This window comes from Periplaneta americana, chromosome 13 (assembly GCF_040183065.1).
Source record: "Periplaneta americana isolate PAMFEO1 chromosome 13, P.americana_PAMFEO1_priV1, whole genome shotgun sequence".
Taxonomy (NCBI): Eukaryota; Metazoa; Arthropoda; class Insecta; order Blattodea; family Blattidae; genus Periplaneta; species Periplaneta americana.
Genome location: NC_091129.1, coordinates 77,527,112 through 77,539,307, shown reverse-complemented (window position 1 = coordinate 77,539,307; position 12,196 = coordinate 77,527,112). Strand labels below are relative to the sequence as shown.

The window sequence follows — 12,196 nt, the reverse complement described above, 5'->3', positions numbered from 1 at the left end:
TTAAACCTGTATTTCGCTTTTCGCAATTGGCATTACTTAATAATAACATCGAATTTCTTTATTGCAATAATCGATATTCATCTACGAGTATTTAAACTTCACAATGTCTGAATAGGTTACGTATTCGTTAATATACAATTATTAACATTTTGTGATCGAATTTTAGGGATATATTATTTAAATTTTTATTTTATTCACGAAATAGTCCTAATAAATATCACTCGAGGTCTGAGATTTCCCAGATCAGACCTCTCGTGACATTACTACAGATTATTTTACCCTCATATTGGTGATTAAAGTGGTTTCATTTAGGTGAATATTTCGTAAAAAAACAAGTAATTTCGTACATATTTCGCACCTTAAAGAAACTTTAAAAATAACAAAATAACACTTTTTAAATTATTATTGAAACAATCCCTTTGAAACTAATAGAAATTTGTTTGCATCATTACTTAAATTCATAATTCAATTTCATTCGACTGTAATACGGTGACGGCACTGATTTGAATAATGAATGATCACACGAAGACAGTTGTTGCGGGGAAGAGAAATGACAGTTGTCTGCTTGCGGTGCTCCCTGGAAGTAGTCCCGAAACTAAGTATGCGTACATCTTTGCAAGATATAGAATGGCAACAGACTAAACATGTTATACTTTGATGCCCACTAACTGATAACGAGAGGCGTGACAGAGAAGTAGACCATTTCCCTGAAATACGCTAACATAGTACGAATACAACTATGCTATATTACACTATCTAGAGCAGGCATGCCAGAAACGAGACTGAATGTGCAGTGTATGTGCGCGGGATCTTCGGTCTGTGCAGATTCCGTCATTCACGCGTTGCTCTTACCAGTTCTTAGCTGGAGGGGTGTACAAGAATATATTCTGCACTTCTAGTGTTGCATTACATTAACATTTGAATATTATAAAAACACTTAGTAGAAGGATAAAAACACAATTATTGTCAGTGTCTATATTTAACAGTTGTGATACAAGAAACGTTAAGCTTACTCAGTTATATTTCACAAAGCAGTGGTTTGTAAAGCATAATTTATTAACATGATTTTTATACAGTATTTGAAGAAAATACAGAGAGTACTGATTAATAAATAAGCGCTGGCGAATATCATATTTTGAGAACTTTACTGATCTCATTTAAACCGTCACAAAACTATTAGTTCGACATGGACTCATGAAAGCCTTTCATTTAAAAATAATTACTGTTGGCTGAGGAAAACATTACAACAATTATGTTATATTTTATTTATTTTTATTTAAATTTAAATATACAGAATAAAGAATATAATTACAAAACAAACAAGAGAAATAGAAATAATATAATACAAGCAATATAAAAAGAAGATACAGTAGTATTAACAAAATTTGAGAACGAATGAGCAGCGCTCGTGCTCGGTCGCAGTTCAGATATATTATTAAAATAAAAAATAATAATAATAATAATAATAATAATAATAATAATAATAATAATAAATAAGTAAAATAAAATAGGAACTAAAATATAATTACAGTGGCAATGGAATTATATAATATAATATTAACACTGGAGAAGAATAATATCGCACGTTAAAAGTAGGATTAATATATATTTCAAAATTATAGAATACAAATATAATATAGGTTGATTAATTCATACACATAGGCTATAAATTTATTTAATCAAATTGAAGATATTAACACGTTTCTAATTTCCTTGTTATATGTTAGTGGGTTAGGGCTACATGTTAGAAGTTCTGGGTGTAATTTAGTTAAAGCATTGTACAACCGAGGGCCAAAATTTATGCTATGCTTTAGACCAGCAGATGTGAGATATTTAGGTTCTACTAATGTTGAATTAATATTTCGTCTTGTGTCATAATTGTGTGTCTGTAATACAAACTTATTACGATTTTTATGATACAATTTTAACAGCGTATACTTATAAATTTGTTCAATATTAAATACATTAAATTCAGAATAAATTAATTTAGTTGGATAATCGAAACGTTTCTTCAAACAAATTTTAATTATTCGTTTTTGTAGTAAATTTAAAGGACTAAGATTAATTTTTGTACTTCCACCCCAAACAATTATACCATATTGAATGATAGACTGAATAATGGCCGAATAAACATTTCGTAGAACTCTAATAGGTAAGTAGCATCGAAGATTAATGAATTTATAAATTGTTTTACGAAGCCTCTTACAAAGATAAGTAATGTGATGAGGCCATTTTAAATTCTGATCAATAATGATACTCAGATATTTGACATACGTGGCTTCTTTCAAAGGTGGACATTTACAACTTTTGGGATCTAAACAATTTTCACTGTGTATTATTAGTCTATATTTATCGCTAAATTTTAAATTTTGAACACTGGCAGCTGTTAACGAAAAAGGAACTAAAGTTGATTTAGATATATTTAAAGAAAGGAAGTTGGAATTAAGCCATTTTTTAACAATGTTAGCACCTATATTAGCATTTCTATATGCTTCGTGCCAAGAAAAACCACTGAAAATAACTACTGTATCATCCGCATATGAATATATAGATCCATTAAATTTTTCACTCCTCACTTTATTTTTCATAACTAGGCTTCGTAATTCAGCTACCTATAAAGTGGAATGAGGTTGCCTGATACGAAGTATATGTGACGTCACAGCGCAGGTACAGATACGTTCGTATACAAAATAGTTACGCATCCTCTTCCCGCTTTCTCTAGAAAGTCAAAACCGGGACGCAGTTATAGTGAGTAATCTTACCGATCACTGCCCTTACTAGTCGTATTATTTAAATAACTACATTTTTGTGGCTGATTGGAAGTTCATTGCAGAGGTAAAATGCCTTAGGTAAAACGTCCAAGCGTGTAATATTGCAGGGCATACTTGAGGATATCTAAACTAATACATTTACTGTCAATATAGACAACATTACATACAAAAGTGTAAAATAAACATAAACGTGACAAAAACAGTACACTGAAAGACACTGTAATACCAAAAGGCACAGAAAGTGTGTTAAACCTAATCTAAAAGAACCAGTACTATCACAATTTGAATATTAAGAAGATCTTAACTCGACATTTAGCATGGATTTGTGTAGCCTACGATGATGTTCAGTGCTAACGTCCCAATTAATAAATTGAGTAATCAAGATGTATAATAAATTAAATAATCTATATTTTAGGGAATTTCTAGAAAAGTACATAGAAAATTAGTGAGTTTTCAGTGATAAGCGACGTACGCAATATCCTAATGAAATACGAAAAAATATCAGACAATAGGAATATCTTGTACTACATCATGCACCAATAACGTCATAAACACGACATTCAGAGATATCTGACCTCACTAATCGATAGTGATCGATAATTTGTTGATATAAGTGTAGTTTCTTTAGTCAATACTTCTATGAATAGATGGCGATGATAATAGTCTTACATAAATATACGGCATTATAGAATTCAATTTTTCATACCACTTTACTCATTGTAAAACAGTTGCAAACCGCTGATATTGTCAATTATGATAATAATTTATGCTTAATCTACATAATAATTTTCCCTGGCACTTTTTTAATGGTTCCAATAATGGTGCCACCAATTGAGAACCAGCGGAACTCTTTCAAAGTATGTCAATTTTTTTCTATCTTTGGTTCTGACTTATCCCGTGGTTGGAAAGTTCGCTTACACGATCATAAAATCGTAGATCGACATCTTTGAACGCCAGTTATTGAAAGAATTTCTTGCCGTATAAAACCATTTCTAGTGACATCCGCATATGTTCAAGTTCCGTAACTTACGAATGCACGTTATTATTCACTGCATAGATCACGACCAAAGTGAACATCACGGTTTAAGCATGTTTTTACTAGTATAGCTTCAGAATGTCGGCAGTTGACTGCACTCCACGAACACACAGCGACGACCTGTTTGTTTATATCCTTATTCGTTGCATTACCTGTGTTCGGCGTACTATATAATCAATGTGTCCTTAACTTCAGTTTTTAGGTAGCTGGAATACGAAGCCTATTCATAACGCATTCACAATCACAGCTCAATCAGCACCCGTATTAAAACTATATTACTTAAGGGGGCTCATACAGTAGCGGTGCTGCAGACTGTAAACCTTCCACAAAATTTTAAATATCTCAGAGATAATTCAGTGGATTTTTCTCATTTTGTACACAAGTGATTTGTATTTGGGCCTCTCATTTGGCATCAATAAATTTATAATTATCATAATAGGTCTAGTGTGTTATTTTATTTTCAAAATTTAAAGGAAATAATTTGTTGCAGTTTTTCAAACTAAAAACAGATATCTCTTGAATTATTTCTCCAAATTGTTTCAAAATTTCAGGATATCTGCAGCCATTCAAACTGTAGAGGATGAAGCACTTTCGTAGGGATATAAGCATAAGTTCATAAAGTTTAACTAAATAATGTATAATAAAAACGACTTTTTTTCTTATGACAAAATAAAAAAAAATGTAGTTCAAAGATTTTTTAACGTAGGAAGTTCACTGTGGTCCACCCTCTAACACTGTATTTGTGGAGTCAGAAATAAAAGAGAAACTTAGAATCTGACAGATGGTTGAGAAGATACTATGTTTGTCCCCTTATGTAGCAGCAAATTAATTCCTTTAAATTGTGTAAATAAAAATAATAAAATTAATTTTATAATTATAAATTTCTTGATGCCAAACGAGAGGCCCAAATACCACTTATTTGTGTACGAGAAATGAGAAAGATCCACTGAATTAGCTCTGAGATATTAAAAAATTTGTGAAAGGTTTACATTCTGCAGCACCGCTACTGTATGAGACCCCTTAAACAAAAGCTGATACTGCAGGTACTGTACAGCCCTGTCGCGCTCCTCTCCAAGCCGATTCATTCCATTCAGGTAGGGGAATAGAAAGTGCACATTGCACATATTGCACAGAGACAACTGCACAATATGCGCGACTGATCTAGAGTAAACCGTATTTAACAGGAACCGATCTTCATCACAGACTCAAATCAAATGACTTAATTCCCACTCAGTATAACGTGCAGGAGCACTTGTTTCTACGCACTTTGAAATATTTGTTGCCGGGCTATACCACACATATGTAATGCTGAACGATGAAATGAAAACTGTGTAGATACATGAATTTAACACTTTCTGAAAGAATTAGTAGAATCGGATGGACTTCATAGATTTTATTACACTTTGGATGTATCATAAAATCTCGAAGTGTAGAATTAATATTTTTGTTCCTCATCATCAAACCATGGAATACTTAATAAAAACAGTGTAGTGACACGAATTTAACACTTTCTGAAGGAATTAACACAGTATGTAGAAATGTTCATGTATATTTTATAACGTAGAAAGTTTTCACTTTTTATTTGGAAAAAAGAGTGATTTTTCGTGCGAATTCTCCATTAAACCTGTTTTTTTTATTGAAAATATTCTGATTATTAAGTAATTTCGAGAAAAATTCGCAGATATATTTCACTTAATTTTGGACTTTCATTAAGGGATTTGCATTTTCCATGCACCAATTGAAGTCTTTGATACATTTCGCGTATATCGTTAACACCAAAAATTCACACCCCTGTTCATAAGTTTACAACCAGATGACATTTAATGTCACACCTGTCATGTCAATTAAACTTTAACTGCAGTCCATAAATTTCCTATCCAGCTACTCCAAGATGTAAATAAATGATTAAAATTGTATAATGTAGAATTATTTATTATTAATACATCCGCCTGCCATAACAGATGACCCTATATGTCCGGAAAAAATTCAGAAAAATACATATATGGAATAGAGAAAAATGAATATATCAACACAATAAGTAATAATCATAGTACAATCCACCGGCGTGGCTCAATCGGTTGAGGCGCTTGCCTGCCGGTCTGAAGTTGCGCTCGGGCGCGGGTTCGATCCCCGCTTGGGCTGATTACCTGGTTGGGTGTTTGCGAGGTTTTCCCCAATCATAAGGTGAATGCCAGGTAATATATGACGAATCCTCGGCCTCATCCCGCCAAATACCATCTCGCTATCACTAATCCTATCTACGATAAATAACCTAGTAGTTGATACAGTTTCGTTAAATAACCAACTAAAAAGAAATCATAGTATAATATACAATTTAGAAAGTTTAGTTACTGAAAGGTTGTCTGAAATAGTATTACGACACCAATGTTAGTAATGGTTTTATTTTGTTCGCAAGTTTGCTTTAATCTATCTGTGGCCTCGTATCATAAACATTTCTACTCGCAAAATAAAACACTGTTATATAACACTTGTATTCTAAATAACTATTCAATGCCGAAAGAGATACTCACTTTCATATATTTTGTTCACTGGTTAGCTACACTTGTATCCTCGTATCACAAATATCCCTACTCGCAAAGTAAAATTATATTTTTAACACTTGTATCGTAAATAACTATTCAATGTCGAAATAGGCATTAACGTTCAAAACTAATATGCGTATACGTAGGCCTACACTAACCACGCGTCATTCGTCTTAATTAAATATGAAACATGTAATTATAAAGTTTTATTAACAACGCTGCTCCAATAACGTTGCATAACAAAATGATCTGGAAGCATGGTATTAGACAATTCAGAGAAACCTGTGCTTGAGGTAGTCGTTATACTAATTGCTGCCTAACATGTGTAAATGAAATAATAAATATAATTTAATGACAACCATTTTCAAGCTGGACATGCTTTGGTTTTCGTATCGGTAGCACAAAAAGTCCTCGTTAAATTTGTTTTCCTTTTGGAAATAATTGTAATTTAATGATGGTCATTCCTCCGTATAGTGAACGTGTGTTGGATTCCGAATTAATCCCATACGAATAATAAGTACTCATAAAGGTTACCCTCCTATTATAAGATCGCTCAGACAAGAACAGCTACAATATTCACTTTCTAAGATATTCGTGGCCACGGTTATTTGCTTTCGCCCGATTCATGAGTGATCGCTCTTGCATTGGGTGCCATGCTATTCGCGTGAGTGCGAACTAGCGCTTCAGCCGGTTTGGTGTGGTGTTAAACGACTTCACAGAAGCAATTTACGGTGAAGCGTGTGTATTCTATGAGTGCAATTATATTACAGAGGGTATTGAATTCTAGAACAGCTCCAGTATTGCCTACACTGTCAAGAAAAACACCCAGGGAATATATTCTGCTCGGCTTTGAAGCCAAGACTTGCTTTTCTCGCTCCTTCATTCTTATTCTTTTTCTTTATATTCTTCTTCTCTTTTCCTTTCCTCTCCTTGTTCTTCTTGTTCAATTCAATCTCCTTCATTATCTTCGCCTTTACATTACTATCCAATATTTCCTTTTTTATCGATAGCTTTAGGTTCTTATTAAATAAAAAACTTCCACTAATAACATTCTGATTTCTGGGGGAAAAATCACAGTTAAAATTAAGTCCAGGCTATCTCCTCACGAATAATCATCTTCAGTAAAAATTAATGTCTTTATTTGAAATTAAAAAAAAAACACGCACATACAAAATGTCGATTAAATCAATTGCCTCAAAAGGTTTGTTTATTTGTTTATGTATTAGGTGAAAAAAAACTAAATCAACTGTCCAGAATGTGTCCTGACTAGAGTTGCGATTTTGTAGACTATTACTCCTGTAGTTTTAGTCGAGTACGGAAATAGGTTATTCGACATTAGAAATTGTCGTAGAATTGGTAGTATAGATCACAATAGTAATATGCGTTAAAGAGCGGTATGTTGAAGTTTTCATGTCGAGGAAAAGTTTGAAAAAGCGAGGAATTTCTAATTAGTTGCAATGAAATCTCCATCTTGGTTTCTGTTCAATGACGACAAATTTGCAAAACAAAAATATCTATCTTCAACATTGTTGCTTTAAAATATTTTCTGTGTTTACTATACTCCAGCAGGCCGTGATATACGTCCGTCTTCCCCCCCCCCCAGTCTATGATGAATCTGGAATCTTGTTGATTTTTTCACGGCTTCCTTTAGTGGAGTTGTCGAGGTTACTTAATTTTAGCAAATATTTAAAAACAATAATTAACAGTGCAATTTAGGTGAAATTGCAGTGGTAAGTTTCCAATTTATAATTACTACTATATTGAACGTCTCTAAAAATAATATGTTAAAAGCCTAAAGCAGTAAAATCAATATGTCACTTAAGCGGTAAGAAGAGGGAAATTGTTATGTGTGTTACGTTGGGAATACTGAATGTGGAATTTTAGACTTTCCGCGGATTGGTTTTGTGCCGAAACCAAGCAAATACGCACGATCTCGCACAAAAGAAATTTGAATGCATGTACAGGAATCGAAGTATTTTAAAATCAAGGTTTACAGACTCATATAACAACCAACTAATAGAGCTGTAAGCTGGTTTATGAGTATTACAATTATGGATGTAACATTATAAATGTGCTAAGTGCCGAAAAAAACTTTCTGAGATAGTGACGAAAAACACATTGCGAAATGCATGTTGAGGTACCTACAACACCGTTTTTTGGCGCACGAATGAGTCACTTACAGTTGAGCTACGACAAAGACAATTTAGTACGATATTCTCATATGAACGTTCCTCTCTTAGATTAATAAAATTTGAAAAATTGGCACTTAGCACATTTAGAATGTTAAGTCTTCAATTGGTATGAATGGTAATTTGTACGTATGTGTAAGATACCAGATAGGTATTTGGCTAGAAGTTCCAGATGATGTGTGAAAAGGTTTTTTTGCCTTCCTCTCAAACAACGACAGGCATGTTTCTATATTAGTGTTTCCTTATGACTATTACACTTTTACTAAGTCATACTACTTTTGGCCAGAGAAACGGTACGGAACGACGTGTATTTCAACCAATCATGGCTGTTTATCCTACAATTTTTACAATCTGCCTAGCATTTGTTTTATCACTTCCCTAGCATTTGTTTTTATCACCTCGTTAGCATTTATTTCTTTGTTTGCCAACATTGTACTTTCGATAATATTATACCTTTTAAAATGATTCATGTTTATTTCATCATCCTTAATTATCATTTATCTTGTTTATTTTATTTAGGTTTTGCTATAGCTTCTGCTGTGTGAGATTATGGATTGTCACGTATCAGAGATTTGGCAATGGAAGTGGAATGCAAATGTTTTAATAAAAGCGAAAATGAAACAACAAAGTGTTCCTGACTAGTAATCGTCCACAGAGTTCAATGAAGATTGTATAGTTAGCACAACTGGTAACAAGAGAACAGCCGATTATAACACATTACTGACATCTAGTGGAATAGTTTATAATGATGAAATGGTACAATAATATATTAGCAAGACAGTTTAGTATTTTAATAAGTCGCTCAATATTTTATTGTATTAGTGTACTTATTTTTTTCTAATCCTTATATACTTTCTTCTAATCGTGTAATAGTTAATTAAATCCCACTCGAGTTTTGATTTTATCTAGATAAATCAAGTGGGATTGCTATAGATAAATGCATTTTTCTGGAATACGATGTTTCTGGAACTGGTCAAGATCCAGAAATTACCTCAGTGTTTGTATAGTAAGAATTCCTGTATCAAGAAACACATTATAGCTTAAATTATACGAAATATTCTTCCGTTATTGTATTTTATTTTTAATTTAGCCTCTGCTTTGTATTCTGAATCCCAGTGGTCAGCCGTAGATGTCGGCCAGATGTCCCAAATTATGGAATTAGTAGCGTTAACAAATTGTGCTTTGGATCGTGACAAAAGTGTTTGATTATGTAATTTTCTTTGAGTGAGTTTCATGTAGTAGCGTTAACAAATTGTGCTTTGGATCGTGACAAAAGTGTTTGATTATGTAATTTTCTTTGAGTGAGTTTCATGTAGTAGCGTTAACAAATTGTGCTTTGGATCGTGACAAAAGTGTTTGATTATGTAATTTTCTTTGGTTGAGTTTCATGTACCTTGGAGCAACAGTAACAAATATAAATGACACTAGAGAGGAAGCTCAACCAAAATAAAAATAGGCCTATGTCTGCTTTTATTCGGTTGAGAAGCTTTTGTCATCCAGTCTGCTTTCAAAAATACTGAAACTTAGAATTTATAAAACTGATTGTTCTGTGTGGTTGTGAAACTTGGACTCTCACTTTGAGAGAGGAACAGAGGTTAGGGTGTTTGAGAATAACGTTTTTAGAAAAATGTTTGGGCTAAGAGGGATGAAGTTACAGGAGAATGGAGAAAGTTTCACAGCGCAGAATTGCACGCATAACTTAGTATTATCAACCTAACATAATTAGGAACATTAAATCCAGACATTTGAAATTGGCAGGGCATGTATCACGTATGGGTGGATCCATAAATGCATATAGAGTGTTAGTTGGAAGGCCTGAGAGAAAAGGCCTTTGTAGAGGCCGAGACGTAGATGGAAGGATAGTACTAAAATGAATTTGAGGGATGTGGGATATGATGATAGAGACTGGATTAATCTTGCTCAGGATAGGGATCGATGGCGGGCCAATGAACCTTCGAGTTCTCTAAAGCTATTTGTAAGTGGGTTTTACTTTATTTTCAATATCAGCTATATAATTCTATTTAATATTCAGATTAACTGTATTTTAATTTTGAATTTACAGTCCAGTTGATTTAGTTATACAGAGTGTCTACATGAAACCTTGATTTTCCAGTTCTCATAACCATATAGGTAGTAAAGTCGGAATAACCTATACCTTATACAATCTTATCCGGTTTTAGTTAGTTTGTTTTTAATTAACACATTGTTAATGACATCAGTAACCTTTATGAAGTTGTTTAATTTATGATTAATATCAAATTCAGTTTTATATGAAACAATATTACTTAAATATTTAAACTGATTTACCTGTTCCATAATTTGGTTATTTATGAAAATTTTGCTTATTATCGGTGACTTTGTTTTCTGTATAGATATTGTTGTTTAGTCAACTGTCAGAAGACAGGTCTGAACCTCACAAGTGATACCAAGAAGGCACCACTTATGAGCAACTAGGCCAGAATATAATGAGGTAGGGTGGTCAGTTCCTTTCCCCCTCCATTGCATACATCACCGATTAGCTACGTGTCGACCTGGTTGGCGAGTTGGTATAGCGCTGGCCTTCTATGCCCAAGGTTGCGGGTTCGATCCCGGGCCAGGTTGATGTCATTTAAGTGTGCTTAAATGCGACAGGCTCATGTCAGTAGATTTACTGGCATGTAAAAGAACTCCTGCGGGACAAAATTCCGGCACATTCGACGACGCTGATATAACCTCTGCAGTTGCGAGCGTCATTAAATAAAACATAACATTTTTTTTTAACATTAGCTACGTATTATACCAGTCAGACTTCAGATGTATACAAACAATTGTTCTTCCTCTGACATATATCGTCAAGTGAGATGTACTGCCTGATAATAGAGGTACATATTAAACAGATACTCAATCAGAGGAATGTATACAGATATTGTTAAATTGCATTCTTGTATTATTTTTGTAAGTGTATATGTTGCCTTTTGTATGTTACAAAATACTGCAAAGATATCAAACAATGTTAGTAGTAGTACATCTTTACCTCTGCTGCTCGTCTTTGGGCGCCTGGACTGCGATATCTGTCCCGATTCTTTTTAGAATGCACCGCGTGGTTTGCGGTGGCATTCGAGCTTGACATCACCAAAGTAAGCCATCCTCTTACCACGAACCACAAGCTTCTTTTTTAAGTTATTGTCATATAGGAAAGATGAAGAAAGGCAACATTCATAGACGACATTCCTACGAGAGAAGCTTTCTCTTCAGATCCATCATGCCTGGACGAAGAGCGAGAAAGTCTTGGTAAAAGAAAGAGGAGGAGGTAAAGAAGAAGAAGTCTGTATGCAGCAAAGCTACATCCTGCGGCCCGGCAGCTGCTGTTGCCGAGACCCCATCAGAAACTGGTCTGCGATACCACGTCACAGCCAGCAGGAGTGGGAGCATTCCATCTACACGACCTGTGTTGTATTCTCTCTCCACAGTCTGCCTGTGCACTCTACGTGCCACCAACTGGTTATAACGTGGGCGCTGCTCTTCTGTTTTTCGTCCTCAAGTGTTGCCCAGTAACCGGTGTTAGTGAAAACAATGTTTTATTCGAGTGTTAGCATGCCAATGTTATGATGTGTTGCCGTGATGACAGAAGAATTATGAAGATCCCTTCGTTGGAAATGGATTTTTACAAGTATGTCA

At 33.9% G+C, this 12,196-nt stretch overlaps 1 protein-coding gene across 4 annotated transcripts in view; it reads left to right on the top strand.

Annotated features, from left to right (window-relative positions):
* LOC138712041 (EGFR adapter protein-like) overlaps positions 1–12,196 on the top strand; it is a 1,474,549-nt gene that overhangs the window by 1,049,400 nt on the left and 412,953 nt on the right. For 3 of the 4 annotated variants that reach the window (XR_011335594.1, XR_011335593.1, XM_069843431.1), the window contains exon 1: positions 11,951–12,188. The exons of the other annotated variant lie outside the window; for it this stretch is intronic. The gene's annotated coding sequence lies outside the window, so the exon portion shown is untranslated. Of the gene's footprint in view, positions 1–11,950; positions 12,189–12,196 lie in introns of those variants that run through there. 4 annotated transcript variants of the gene reach the window in all.